At 35.9% G+C, this 16,522-nt stretch overlaps 1 protein-coding gene across 9 annotated transcripts in view; it reads right to left on the reverse strand.

Moving 5' to 3' along the window:
* KIF16B (kinesin family member 16B) overlaps window positions 1–16,522 on the reverse strand; it is a 137,885-nt gene that overhangs the window by 76,827 nt on the left and 44,536 nt on the right. The gene's annotated exons all lie outside the window — the stretch shown is intronic.

The raw sequence follows: 16,522 nt of genomic DNA on the forward strand, positions 1-16,522 counted from the left end.
AGTCAGTAAAACTAAGCAGTTGAAATACCATGCAATGGAAGAGAAACACTGCCAGTAGTAAATAAATATAAGAAATATTCACAGCACATAATTTCAATTCTTCAAAATTCCTTTGGGCCACATGGTACAGGTTGAATCATCATTCAGCAGGACTTCAAGTGGGAGATTTCAGCCTTGGACAAAGTAATGTATGGTGAAGTACACAACAGTCTATGCATTAAAAAAATTAATTATAGCTTTGAAATAAGTTTTAGTATTTAAAAAGTTCAATTTTCAAGTTGAAACAGAATCCTATTGGCTCCTAGGCCTGGAAGATTATAAAAATAGAAATTGTGAATGTCTCCACACACACACAGTCTTTCAGGACAAATGTGTTTTTCTTTGTAAAAGGGCTGAGCTCTGACAATCCATGAAGCAGAGGCAATGTCAGCAAGTATTCCTGTGTATTTCAAGGAGCACACTTTTCTCCTGGTGGTAATAAAAATGGAAAATAAGTTTTGTGACAGCTGTATGACTGCTCCTTTTCCATGTCATCACATGCCTTCTCCAGAGCCAAAAAGATACCACACAGTTTGTAAGAAAAAACAATACATAGATTGCTATATGTATTTTCCCAAGTACAGCAACTTGCAAGTCTAAAGAAGAAAGCAAATGTAAAATCTCATTTCCCTGCAGAAAGAAACTGTCGTCAATATTGATGCTGTCTAAAAATTTCAAGTATGGATACATCTGGGCAAGATGAGATGATGATACAAGATGTAAGATTCTGCAAAATAAAACTGGGAAATGCTACTCTGGTCACAGATGAGTTAAAAAGTTCTCCAGCATTCAGAAAGAAAAAATAAGCTGTGATTCATGTGCAGCTCAGACATTTACAATACACCCAGATATTCATTCATATTACAAAAGAGTTACATCATAAACCTAAAAAATACAGCTTAATTAATTGTTCAAGTGAAAAAGTAATTTCAGCCAAAAATACATATGACATATTAGGTATTTACTGGGTAGCATCTACTGTTATACATAATTTATAATGTTCCCACATGACAAGGATGAAGACAAAACCCTGAGGACTGGTGACTGGTTACTGCAAGCACCTTCAGCCCAATGGAATTGATAAAATATTAAAAGCTGAATACTTTTTCCACAGCACAACAAAGCATTTGCCAATGTTTCTGACAGAGGAAAAAAATAAAACATCCCAGGAGACAAAAAAATTATCACTGGGTGAGAAAAATAGCTCACAAATAATTAAGAATAAAGAAACAATATGATTCTTTATTTTCCAGTCTTTCAATATTCAACACATTCTTATTATAACAAGAAATTAATCATGTATAATTGTGATTTAAAACAGATGGATTGCTTTTTTATTCAGATCTAAAATTAAAGAACACAAATTAATTGAGTTTCTAGAGTTACATTTTGTAAATGACTACCGTTCACGCACAGAATGCATCCTGTTAATGGAAATTTTATAAAAAATGCAGCAGACAGTAGCTGTGATTAACTATGATATTTTTTAGCTTAATACAGGCTGTAAATAAGCTCTTATCTTCAGATACAATTTACTAAAGCAACCTGAATCTTAATCAGATACCTGGAATAACTCCTGCACTTTAATCGCTTGGTTTAAAATTTAATTCCAAATTCAAAAGCTTCTGCAAGGATGCCTCCAAAAGCCAAACTGTGCACTTCTGCCCCAAAATGAAATCACAGAAACATCACCAACAATAAATCTTCATTACTCTGTTCTCTAACAGTGAGAGAAGGAAAAGAGCCAAAATAAGTAGTCAAACTGTCCCTCTTTCATCCTCGACAGCATAGGAAGAATGTTTTTGAAGAGGGACAGACCTCTTTTGAAATAAATTGAAGGTCTCTAAGCTGTTACAGGGCAGAGAAATTATTAGGTTTAAACCACTATTTGATTCACTTCCATTTGTGTTACATAATTTTAAGTGGTGAATCCATAACTCAAATTACAAGTGCATGAAAGGTCACTCTCCCTATTAAAAATTACTAATTCAGAAAATTTATGAAAATCTCAAGATGCAGTTGAAAAAAGCTGAATGTACCCAGATCTTCTTAGCTTGAATTATCTTTGAACAGAAAAGTATACACATACTCCCTCAGTATTTAAGATGTGTTCACAAGCTGGGGAAAATAAAGCAAGTCAAGTTATTACCCACAAAGGAGCACTTTGGTTGGTACAAGTGGCCACTGTGGTAGGAGTAGAAAAAGATTTTCTTCTTTGGGAGCTGTTAGATCAAATGGACTCACTTGAAGAGCAGAGACTCAGAAAGTAACGCTGAGATAGAATAAAAAAACCCACATCTTTAAGTCAAAGTTAAAATAAAGGGATTATAGAGTATATTTAAATTCTCATCTCTTTGAATTCAGCTCTGACTCAGCTATCAGAACTAGCCTGATACAGTAAATTCATTTACATTTATATAGAGAGATATAAAAACTTTTGTGAAAACTTATTTCTTCTGTACTGATGTAGTAAGTTTACTGTATTAACTGACACAGTGACACCACTAAACAGATATGACCTGGTAGTTTAAGAACAAATCCATGACTGAAGTACTCACTTGGGCTGAAAAGTTCATCATCATCATCATATACAACTACCCATTATCAAGACCATTGCTGTGACACACAGGATGTCTTTAAATGGATCTCTTGGAATGCACACAGCTTTACTTTTTTTGGCCAATACTGAATTAAATTAAAAAGGAAAGTAAGTCCAAAAGGCATTTCTAACACTCCTTTACCAATCTAATAGTAGAGGAAAACATTATGCTGCAATTGTCCCATCACATATTAAAGATGTAATTAGTGCACTGCAGTGAACAGAACCTCTCAGGGGAGTTCAATTTTTGTCAAACTTTCCAATGCAAAAATGCAATTCCTTTATTCAAATATAAAACAGATAGCTGCTGGCACACAGTCCTGAGAATACACTGTACAGACACTTTCAGTAAAACATGACAATTTACTTAGCCAGCGTGATGTTCATATTTCTACATTTAAATTACGGAAAAAAACCACATAATATCAAATCAAAAAATTATGTGCAAAAACATGCAATGGCAAAAGTCTTGGCATTAATATTTAACCTGACTATGTATGATAAAATTCTTATGCTAGTAGGTATTTTGTGTGCATTTGATTTTATTGAAAATATGCTATTATATCCCAAGTTCACAAAAATGTCTGACCTTCCTCAATGGCCCAGCACTAACATTAAGTCCTCTATAAAATGTATAGATGTAAACTGCACACAAGCTAAGTCCTTAATTCTTAATTGATCTTCCTCCAGTTATGCATTCAATTCACTTTGCATTTCCTTTAAATCACTGGAAACAAATGTTTCATGCTTAAAAAAAAATATATATTCCAGTGTTCAGAATTCAAATGTTCCTGAAAAAAATTTCCAAACCCAGCAGATATGTGGTATTAAAGAGACTATGGAAACAGAGAGAGGAAATAGGGTGAAGCAGCCTCAGCTGGTCATGCCATAATCAGCATGAGTGAAAATTCAAAACTTCTCTCGCTGAAGTCAGAAATTTGTATATTCACCATTTGAGGATTATAGAAGATTAGGTGACTTAAAAATCACAGTTCCATTGCAGAGGTTCTGGACAAATACAGGAAGCTGAGGGCACAACTGCTGGATTACAGCAAAGGATATATAGGCAAACCCACTTCAAACCCAGTTCAGACATGTGTGATCTAAGCAGGCTAAACTGCTTGAATTTCCAGAGTTAAACCTTCCACAAAAAGAGAAAATGAGATAAAAGCGTGGGCAAGACTGTGGTGAATGTCCAAAAAACCCAAGTGGGGAAATTCCCAAACAAACAGTGCTCACTTGATGTTTCTTATATGTAGAAAAGTAAATAGTACTTCTTAAGTAGAAAAGAAAAATGATTGTCAGGAGTTCAAAACCAAAGAGCAACCCCGTGTTGTTATATACAAGGACACTGCAGACACCAATAATTTACATGGCTGCAAGAAATTACCTGGAAAAAAGATGAGAAAAGGAAAAGTACTTGTGGACAAAGACACAGGATATCTATTGCCTGGGGTTCCCTAACTTGAAGAATCACAGACACAGAATGCATGCAGTGTTTTCTGGAGAAGGAATGCTATCTGCTTGCCCTGTTTATACTCCAAAACTGAGTGCAGCTGAATAAACCATAACTCACCTACAAGGAACTTATTCCCATCATTTGGGTGGTATAGTCCTAATGCAGGCTTTGAATGGATTAAAAATTGCAGGATATAAGAGGAATATACTGCAGACAGACTTCTGTTTCTGTTTATATAATATAAATTATTAGAATAATTCTACATATTATTCTTCTCAAAATGCTACATAAACAGAATGACTATTTCTCAGAATTTTCAACTGCATTGCATGCTAATTATTATATTTATAAAGATGACAGCCAACTACTGAAGTTGCACTCACAGTATTAAGAGGTAAGTGTAGAAAAAAAAATTAGTAAAGCTGCCAGTAATCCTCAAAAACATAAGAAAGCTGATTTGATTGGTTTTGTAATTAAAGGAAAACCTCAAGAATTTTACTTCTGCCTGAAATGCCAGCAACATTTCTCCTATGTGAGGAGAAACAACTGAAAAGTGACCTCCTGTGTCACAAGTGCTGTGCCCAAACCCCGTAACAAGTAATTTTATAGATTGCATTCAGACTCTCATCCATTATATAATGCAAAATTATTTCAAATATTTGGTCTGACCTTGGTAATAGCCAGTTTATACTCATGCACTTTGCAACACTATTGACATTCAGCTGAAATAGTAATTTTCCTTCTGCAGCCTTTATTCACTGACACTGGCAGCAGTGGTATTTATTCTCTGTACTGTGGTTATACTATGCCAAACTCCAAGCATTTCCCCTTAGGACATGACCAGGCTCACCATATCCCAGGGTTTAGCACTCCACTTCTCAAGGTCTTCTTCTTTGCTGACTTCCATAGTGTATTCCCAGGCTGTATAAAATTTTGCCAGCACCATCATGTACACGCCTCTTTTCCACTCACTGTATACAATATCTATCTGATCCTTCCAGATTTATGTGTCCTTCATGCAGATGTAGCATCTCATGACAGTAAAGTCTCAGGTCATCCTCCTCCTCTTCCACAGTGTATTAAGTCCTTCACATTGCAAACAATTTACCAAGAATGACTCTCCTGTTATCCTTAGACTCACCCAATCCTCTCTCAGATGCTCTGCCAGAAAAATTACCTTTAATACCAGCTAACTTCATCAGTTAATACATTTAAAGAAACCATTAAACATGATTAAGCCCAAAAATGTGCTCCAGGACCACCTCCCCAAAACCCCTACAGCTTCTCTCCCCTCCCAGTACCACTGCTTCCATCACACCCTTGGTATAAGCGTTTTTAGTATATTTAAATCCTTACTTCCACACTACATAAATAAGGAAATAATTTCCTATGCATCCCAGGGTCAAATGCCCCATCAACATCCACCAACACAAGAACCAGTCCCCCACTGTTTCCAGCAGGGATCATTGTGAAATAGAACTAGATCCAGCACATACTGAGCACACAAACCAGGATCAGCCAGCTCAAGACGAAATTACAGACAACATGACAAATATCTATTACATAGGAAACTACTATTTTAAACCAAAGAGAATTATGACTATGATTTTGAAAGACATGGCAGAAAAAAACCCCATCATTTCAAAGAAGTCTTCTCAAGAAAAGCAAATCAAATTTTCCTTACTAGTCCAGCAAATATAAGCTGTTCAGAAGACAGTATCAGCCAAGTTTTAGAGTCCTTCCACAATTCACTTCAGCATAATAAACTTAAGTCAGAGCAACATTTCTGAATTTATCATTTGCATTTAGCTTTAAATGCTTATTTCCACAGGGTAATAAATAGCAAATTATTTTCCATTCATTTTATTTTGAGAACAGAGTTTATAATTACTTTTCTGGAAATTGATGAAGGTATGATCACTTTACCTTTTTTCCTAGACATTATGTGCTAGGTTTTGCTAGGTCAGTTAAAGAAAATACAAGCTGTCACTTATGTGATGCTTTTAATGCAAATTAAAGGCCTATTAAAAGGTCAGAAATCATAAAAAATATATTCCATTTGATTTCAAGGCAAACATTTGAGGATATTACAAAAAGACAGGATAGAGTGCCCTTTACAAACTATCAGTTTGATTTTATTTACCCAAAGCATAAAATAATTGGTGCATTAAGCTGGTACAAATAGTATTAGCAACTGGTTTCCATCATACAGTGACTAGGATTTTTGCTATTATTCTTTTGTAAAGGAGGTAAACTCAGCTGGGGAAACTGAACTTTTCTTATGAAAATGTCTTCCCTTTATTCCAATTCCAGAAAAATAGATTTAATCTAAAAAATATACTCCAATTCTATCATTAATATTACACAAGATAAGCATATAAAAGTGCAGATATAAAAACTGTATAATTATACACAGTCAATGGCTTGAATTCTCTAAATTCAATCATTTCTAGTGAAATAATTGAAAGCCAGAAGACAGACAGGAAATGTCCATGTTTTATATAACCCATCCTTATATTACATGTAATGAAACTACAGTTCATTTCACAATTTTAATAACAAAATGAAAATGAACAAGTCATTCTAACTTGCAACATCCCAGTGCAGTAATTAAACTGCTTTAAAGGACAATATAAGAAGACACCAAAAGCTTCAGCTGTAATTGCAATACCATGACCTCAATTTAATCATATACAATAACAAATCACACATACAGATGCCAAACAAGATCACAGCACTCCTTAAAAAGGTAGGTTGAAAAAGAGGATAAACACTAAATATGGGGAAAAGGCAAGATGACAAGAGTAGAAATCCAGAAATATAGTCACAGAAAATAGGCACCATATGAATCAAAGCAAAGTGTCCTTTAAAAATAAATTAAATAAAAGCAATCTATATAGAGATATCTATAATCTGGCATCAGTCCCTAATATCAAAGCCAAAAGAATTATCATATCTAATAAAAAACAAGAATACTGAAATCATATTTCATAGCCAAGACAGGCATCCCAAATATTGACTGAAGGATGAAGTTCCCATCATTTTTTTGGTATGTTCAGCAAAAAGTGAACTGAAAAATTCAGAAGGGAGGAATCCCTTGCACTGTGCTATGTAATCTAGACTACAATACATTATGGCATTCTTGGCAGATTGCAGTTGTTGCCACATTTGAGTATTTTTAAAAATTAGGGCCCATTGAGTCAATGAAAGGGAACTAGAACAGCTTTTCCAACTACTAACAGAAAAATAAGGCTTCCTTGAAAGATGCAAACCTGCTCTACTTTTAGGGGAAAAATTCAAAGTAATCTACTCAAAGCTCAAGAAGCAACCACTGACAATTGCATTTTGGTAAATGATCTGAACCTTAACTTGGATAGCCTTTTTTTGCATTCTGACAAAAGTGTTCAGGAAAATACTTTTTGTTAGCTAATATAAAACAGTAACAGAGGAAGTAGTGTTCTCCAAAGGAGGTATGGCATTTGCTGTATTTGTATACTGTAAGAAATGTGGCAAATTTTATTTCCTCAGTGGAAAAGCTTTATGTTATTTTTAAAACCTGAGATTTGAAAATATGAGTATGCAAATGCTGTGTATCACGGCAGCCTTGTCTCTCACCTGAATTCTCAGTGACTCCTGCCAGGTACTACTGCACCTCAAAACTATAGATCTGCTGGAGGTGATTCATTCCACTATGTAAATGACCTCAAAATAAAGGATTAATGCACTGATATGGTGTAAAACAGAGCACTTTTTAACAACTTAGAATGATTGGCAAGTGAATAACAGCAGCCATAACAGATGGACAACAAATTCCCTCTTTCATTCCTAAGCCTTTGAGGCATACAGTACACCAAGTTTCATAATTGCAGAAATTATAGAAGACCTCACAATGGGTCTAAATCTAACCATTTGAACAAAAAGCAGAGTAGATGTTTGAAATATTTACTTAAATGCTTCATTATCATAAACTATCAGGAGCACATGAAAAATCTTTCAAAAATGCTGCCAAAAAGGACAGAAGTATGTGACAGAAGTAACCTTGAATTTAACATGTACAATACATCCTTTCCCAATGAAAACAAGGTGACAGGTGTATTAAGATCAACAACATCACTGCAAAACAAAAGCTATTTCTTGAAACCAGGACAAACTTTGATATTGCTTTGCCAAAAGCAATCTATGGCATTTAACATTTAAATATGTTATTTTATTAATAGATTTACTGTGCAAAGTAGCTTATACTTAGACAAAACTACAGAGATTTAAACATAAAACCAAATATAACCAAATTCTCTCCCAGGCATATTTCAATTAAGAGTATTAATGACTGTCTAAATTCAGCTAATCGATTCAGGTCTTAAGAGACCAGCAACCTGAAAGGAAAATGGCCAAAAGGAAATTCCTCAGGAGGAAACACTCTCAAATTTCCCTAGGTTAGGGATACAGTAAGATACAATTTCCATGGGTTAAAAGAAACTTAACCTTAAAATTTTCCTTTGCCTTTCTGTTGTGTTCCCTGTCTATGACTGTAACTCTGGAACCTATCAAGGTCCATCAGACCACAACTTCCTTCCTTCCACAAGTCATTGCTGGGTTTTGCAGCCATCTCTCCACTGATTAAAACCAGAGAAAGAAATAATAGAATGAAGAATAGAAAGAATAGAAAGAAGAAATAGAGACAACAAGGTGATCATGTAATTAAAGACTGTTAACAGAGACAAATGGCAGGCAGACTACTGTAAACCAGCTGGGCACTTCAAACATCTACATTTTAGCTGCTCAAAAGCATGACTTCACACTTATCACATTATCAGTTGCACTTCTCAGTGGGAAAATCTTTCCTTGCAAAGTTGAGATACTTAACCAAAAAGACAAATGGAGCTGTGCTTTCTTATTAAGGGCCAATTAACAACTCAAATGAACACCAGAAAACTGAAACTATATGCTTTTCTGTCACACAGATAATTCTTGGTTATGTGGCAGTCTGCCTGAGTGTAAGATTTACTGTTTTCCCCAAAATTCAGAGTATCCCTGCAGCATATTAACTAGCAAATTAACAAATTCTGCAGATCAATTGGCATATCAATATTTCAAAGTCTGGTTTGCTCAGTTCTCATCAAAAAGCTGTCATCACAGAAGCACAAATGACAGGTGGATCCCATTGGGGAAAATAAAAAAAAAACAAACAGAAAAGCGACACAAACAAAACACAAGCAAACAAACAAACAAAAAAAAAATGCAAACAACCCAGACAACTATGGACATCTATGGACATGCCATTCCTTCATGCAAAACACAATGCACAATTGGGTATCCTGCCTGGGTTTTTTAAAGTTTCTGGATAGCTCATCTTGTTCCTTAGAGCAACCCAACTTTGGATGATGCCTGGAAGAAGAGATTTTGAATTGTTTCCCTTGACCAGAAATTCTTCTTGAAAAAACCAAGACACAAATCATCGCTTTCAGAAGATTCAAGTATGTTCTTTTCATGAGTCACATCAGCAGCTTTTTAGGCCTGCTATCATAGAATCACAGAAGCATTTGGATTGAAAGGGACTCTCACAGGACACCTTCCAACTAGACCAAGTTGCTCAGAGCTCCATCCACCACCTTGTCAAATCCTTGTGCTGACCATGCCATTATTTAGTCAAAAGTACAAATCTGATACTGAGCCTGAGCTCAGGAATGCAAACGAAGGAGAATGCTAAGAAGCTTCCAAGGGCAGATAATAAACCAATTTTACTCCTTATAGCATCAAACTGCTTCTTCAGATAATCAAAGGTCTGAGCATCTTTGGATTGCTACAAAGAAATTGAAATGCTGTTCTTGATGTTTTGAAGTATAACCCATCCCAGATTTGTTTCCTTATGCTCTGTGAACACAGCAACAAAATAAGAACAACAAGGGGCAATGAAAAAACAGTTGAAAATAAAAATAAACTTACAACCTTTGACAGTTAAGGGTTTAGAGCAGTATCTCTTCAAGAAGATACTTTTTAACAGACATGTACCATAGAGAATTTCTGATAATAGAATTAAACATATTCAGAACAAATCCTTCAGCCACAGTTAGTCTAAATGTTGCAAATACGACTTTGAAAGAAATTATATGTGAGTATTCAACAAAAAGTTCTACAGAAGTTGACATTTTGATGATGATTAAGTCCTTGTCTGGTCTGTTGTGGATTGATTAGTTTTCTAATTATGTTTTCTGTATTTGCATAAGGGCAAAAATTGCAGACATAGAAATGATATTCATGGATGAACTATTACTAGACCAGAAGCTGCCTGAAACCACAAGTCTTTCGCTGAAAAAGTTCCTGCAAAACAATGAGACTTCTTTAACAGAGGAGGAACTTGTGCTTGGGAAAAGAAAAAAGCAAGTGTCCTACAGAATTGTGTCTAAACCCTGAGTTTCTAAGATATTCATACATACAGCCAAATCCACTTCAAATGGGAATTAGACACCTAAAATATCTTCAAGCACTGATACTTCAGTACCTAAAACAGGGATAACCTGAAACACTAGCCCATTACCCTCTAACAAATAAAACTGAATCTGCACTCCAACAAGATTCTTACTGGATGATAATCACAGCTGACAAAATATTTTTATGTCCTTCTGGGAAGATTGTACTGGAAAGAGAAGGATATTAAGTTACATTAGTTTGTCAGGGTTCAGTATACTCTATCTCAGTAACATTTTCATACTCAGAGGGAAAAATATTTAAGTGTACCAGAAGAAAAAATCCTGCATAATAAAGTAATCTTTCTGTGGACCAACTGGGAAAACCTGCAAGAGTCAGAAAAAGTATCTGGAAACAGAGGCATGTTCAGAGTGTTGCAAAATGTGGAATGTGTAAAATTTTCGTAAGAAAGCGTGTCCTTTAATGTTAAATCTTTGTTACACTTTCATGTCTAATCAACAAGAAGGGAAATTCCACCTGTAAATCAGAGAGCAGCACACAAGCTCTAAGTGGTGTCCAAGTGTTAGAAAAACAAAGTTCTCACTGGTAAAATTGCCTAGTTAAGGTTTAGGGCTGGACATGCTTCAGTGATCTCAGACCTAGGAGGAAGTTAACAAACCTTGGGAACAGGGATGTACCACTTATAGTGGGCCCAGAGAATGCAAAATTTATGGGTCACAAGGACATATGGCAGAAATTCCAAGATAAGAAAGAAAATAAACCAGCTCACCAACTGTGCTGAAATCAGCTTAGACTGGGTAAAAGCTGATTTGGCAGGGGCAGATCACAATCACCAACCCTAGAAATCCACAGACCCAAAAGAAGAGAAAGCCTGAGCATACAGACCAGTTCACATGGGAAGAGAGAGAATCATTAACCAACAGAAGAGGGAATTAATAGGAGAACTAGGTGACTTGTAGCCAATGTACACTAATTCCTTTGTTTGTTAAAATGTATAATAAATAGCAACAAGTTCTGACAGCTGCTGTGCTTGATTTGTGGAATACCACCAGGTTGAACAACCCAGGGTTGTTCAACTCTGAAATAAATGTTCCATGTCTCTAGTGTGCAATTACTGGTTTGTTGCACACCAGGTAGTGCATCTAATTTTTGTGGACAAGAGCTTTTCATGCTTGCACTGAGGGTTTAAACTACCAAAGGCTGAAGAGATGGAACAGACCCAGCCCTTACTTTTGAATGCTGCATTGCCATCAGAAGACAGACACTTCATCAATAGTTTTCTAGACAACTAGCATATACATAGTAACCTCCCAATATAAGAAAATACTGGATGCCAAGAAACACTAGAAATGCCAGCTACTGATAAGAAGGTTGAAAACGGAAAAAGATTTCTCTATGCATAATATTGCTTAAAGAACTAAAAGAGGAACAAGGACATTTTACTTCAAAGTATGAGAAAACATTTCATGAGGACAAGAGGAACAAGAGATAGAAGGGGAGTAAAAAAAAAGTATTTCAAGAGATGGAAATCTGGTTTGGGCTCACCAGTAATATTTCCTTAAAAGGTGAAGGAATAAGCACAACTGAGTATTTAGCTTGCTATGTTTTCAGTGAAAACTGGTTACATGAACACCCTTCTTGTTCTATAGACTGGCTCCCTTAAAAAGACTTATGATAAACAGATCAGCTGTTTACAGATCAAAACACTAACAGCTGAAAAAAATTCAATAGTGTCTAATTCTGACCAACAATTCCAGGGTTAAAAAAAAAAAGTGTTCCAAGAAAACAACTCTGAAATGTCTGAGATTCTCACTGAAGCCTACACATTAAAGTAGGAAAAGCTCTTTTGCTCTGTATTTTACCAGTGAAACTGCTCCTCATCTTAGTGGGTGTCTGTTTAAAAAACTTTAGTTTTTCATAAAGCTGCATATACAATATCAAATTTATACCCCATGTTTTATTTCAGTTTGACACAGACATGGCTTCTGGATATCAAAATAAATTTTGAATCACTAGCTTCAAAATCACTGAAATTTTGAATCACTAGCTTCAGTACATGCTATTTGGGAGGCAATGCTAAGAGAGGAGGGGATATGGAACACACCATCAGTGGAGGTGGATGCTTCAGAACTTGTGCATATGCCAAAGTTATGTTTGGGTCTATCCTGGGACTTCAACAAAACATTTTTGAAAATTAAAAATAATGTTCTTCCTTTATAGGCAATAAATTATTTATATAGCCATCCACGAAAGGATATATGATTTCCTTGTGCATATAGATGTTGGGTGAGGCACAAAATCTTACTGGGTCTTCTCCTTCTAGATAATGGAACAAGTATTAACACTGTACTATTGGCTGTACTGGTTTCAGTGCATTTAAAACAAAAAGTTTAGTAGAGGTAAGACATTTCATTCTTCTGAGACAAAGAAACTTCCACTATCCAAAACTACAAAGAAAACCACCACTGCAGAAGCTTCCTAAGCAGTTTTCTTCCATTTCCCAGAGCATTAGATCATAGCACCCTCATCAAGCAAGAGATGCCAATTAAAGAATCTGCAAAAAGCAAGATCAGAAAACTGCAGTTTTGCTGTGAGCAGCTTACTGTGAAAATGCAGGTGCTCCTGCAGCAGCCCATCAACAGCTCTCTGCAATGAACACCAGTCAAAAAGGCCACTGCAGAATGTAAAACTGCTTAAATGAGCAACTGCTAAGACACTGAAGCTAAAATTATGGAAAATGAGTGATGTAAAGAATAAGGAAATTACAGGAGCAGTTCTTAGTCTCATGAGGTCAGCTTAGCCTCTTCATTTTTCATTGTTTCTCTTTCCCTCTTGGAACAGATTGCCACATGCTCACTGCTGACATACAGCTGGCTACTAATACACAAAAACCCTACTATTACAGTGGCACCCCAAAGCACCTCTACATTTAATGTCCTGCAAGGATTTATATAAGAAGCCTTAGCACAACCAAACTTATTTTTCAAGAAATTTGGCCTTCATTCCTGGAATGCCAACAACCAACTTAAGCTGAAATGCCTGCTCCTTAACACTTCAGACTTTTTTTTTTTTTTACAGAGAGAGCTACTTCTGACATCTGAGAAAAATCCCCTGAATAGAGCTGCAGGATTTGGCTAATTGTAAGCAGAGGTTCTTATTTTGGCTTTCTGGACACTAGTATCTAAAATCCTGTTTTCCAGTGGCTTATAAAACTTAACCCATCAAAGCTTCTATTTTCCATGCTGTAGTATCTGCTGGAGGCTGGTTCCTGTCCCCACTAGCCTGATCTGAGGGAAAGCTACTTCTGTTTCATGAAATAAGGCACCCAGAGCAAATTTGGTTTGTCCCAAGTGAAGGAGGCTTCAGAGTCTCCTGTGTGTGCACATTGAGGACACACCAGCCACAAAGGGCAAGTAAAAAATAATAAATCTGCATATAGCATATAGCAGATTTACTGACTTTTGGGGCAGAGAACAAGCCTTTTCTTGCCATTATGCCTCCTAGCTAGGAGACAGCTCCTCCACCCTCAGTATTCTTCATGCTGTTAGCTAAAAAGGGGAAAAGGCCTGGCTGGAAGACAAAGAGACAAGCTATTTTCATTCATCTCTTCTTCCATATGCCTTACAAAACAGCCTTTAATTACATGCTAACATATTTTCTACAGGACCTGTAAATAATTTATTTCATAGACTTTATTCTGGGAATGAATCAAGAAAGCAGTGGACTATTATCTACAGGACTTCTACCTCATTTGTTGCTAAAGCTGGATGATAAATGAATCAGGGAATTATAGAGAGGTAAAAAAACCCTAGGCTCATAGCAACTACATTTATTAATTTTAAAAGCTATTTTGATATTTTTTTGCATGTTTCTAGGGCAATGGGAGAATTAAGTGTTTCACTTATCTAGAGTTCTGTTTACTGTTTACCTAGGTAATATTCATCTCTAATTCTATAGAGATTAATCTAAAGAAATAGACTGCTTTAAATCTGTGGATCAACATGTAACCTGTGCTATTGAACAGAACTGGAGGAGGAAGAAGGACTATGCATACCAGCAAGCAACAACCACCAAGGATTAAAAACAGACTTCAGGACTAGCAACACAACAGTGAAGACTTTTGCAGAGGAATAGTCATAGTTATATGGACATTCCTGACATGTGCCACAGCCACAGTCTGTGCTGCCACCTGTGCTTAAGACTGTGAGCCAAGGCTAATGGGCAGCTGCTATTTAAGATGCAAAGTCAAATGCACAAAAGTACCATGAACTCAAAGGTATCAGAATCACACAGCAATAAACTCCTAAATATACTACTAAAATCATCAGCAGAATAAAATGGTTCCAGCATTTCATATCACGTTGTCATTAGTAACAGCTCGTTTGTGAGGCAGATATAAATCTGGGGTTCATCTAAACTGTTGATGTTAGAATGCTTCTTTTCCATCCCATAGCCAAATCCAAAGAGAAATTTACATTTTTTCTCTCTCTTAATACTTCTCTGCTGATCCTTTGGGAGAAACAGTTTTTAGCATATATTTCTTCTTCTTTCAGGAGCTTCCACTGATTTCAATTTAGACCACCTTCCTGGTAAAAGATAATTAATAGGAAAGCAGAACAAATGCCCAGGAGGAACTGTTGAACAAGTGGCATCTGAACTGTAGAAAGGATTTCAAAAGCAACCCATTCTGACTCCCTTTCATTTGAAAACCACCTACAAGCTCTAGTGATCCATTAAAGCTAAGCATGGACTGAATAATCTATAAATGCAGGGCCACACTTGGAAGGACTGAGAAGCACAACTGTAATCCCCAGTTGTGCTTCTGTTATGGCTTAGCTGGTGAAAAGTGAAAAAAACAGTTTAAAATTGAAACAAAAAACAATCAGTAGCCGTAGGCATCTCTTGATCACAACGTTCTAGCAGAAACTGAAAGTTAAAAGTGGTCAGTCCACCACAAAGGCATCACAAGCAGCTATAGCATCTGCAAGAGAAAAAGGAGATTTCTTCATCAGATGAACACAGGTGGCAGAAAGACTTGAAAGCAGACAATTATTCCTTTTGAAATCTACTTTTGATTGCTGCACTAAGCATTCCTCAGGTGGCTGGGACCCTTTCAATACTGCTTCTAATAGGAAAAGAGCTACAGTAGATAAGTAGCACCAGTTCCCAGTTCAGCATTTTTTTCATGCTCTGACAACAGCAAGCCAAGGCTGAGACAGACAAACTTACCTAGTAATAATCATCACTTAATAATGATATCTGTTTAGTCATGAGGTATGAAAATACAATGTTTCTTTAAGGTAAAACAAATCATATTTGGATAATCTCTGTCCAAACCCAAATTCCAAAGGAGAAATCTTCTGACCAGACTAGATCATGTATGAAGTACAACCACTGCTTGTAACTGCTAAACTTGGGATATAAATATATAATGCACAAGGCCAGGAGTAATAAAACAAATCCTAATACTACTGAGAGCTAAATTTGATATTATTCATGACTGCTCAGCTGTGGGTAGATAATGTAAAAGGACCAAGAACAGTAAACACTCCCTTGTCAGAGAACTTTCTTAAAAATGATGAAGAAAACCAAACTTATTAAATTTTCATGTACTGAAGCTCAATTATAAATCTACAGAAGTGATTAATCAAGAGAAAAATGTTAGAAGAAGCAGTTATAAATAAGAACTGCATATCATTGCCACTGGTGTTTCAACTGCAATATCCAGTGAAAGTAATTAGCAGAAGTGGCCTGGTGAAGGACCTTTGTGCCCAAAATCCTGTTTGCCTTCTCCACTGCATTACCTGAGAAAATAAAAGATACTGCCTCTCTCAGAAACTGATCTTTTACATCTCTTAAAATATCAAGGATATAAATTTAAGAAAATAAATGTATTTTAAAGGCGCCAGCTAAATTTCTCAAGCATTCTAGATATACTGTCAGTTGAAAAAGAAGGTTGAAAAATGCACTGAAAAATAATTGCAATAAATCTTAATGTA

The sequence above is a fragment of the Lonchura striata genome, chromosome 3 (assembly GCF_050655825.1).
Source record: "Lonchura striata isolate lonStrDom1 chromosome 3, ASM5065582v1, whole genome shotgun sequence".
NCBI classification, from domain to species: Eukaryota; Metazoa; Chordata; class Aves; order Passeriformes; family Estrildidae; genus Lonchura; species Lonchura striata.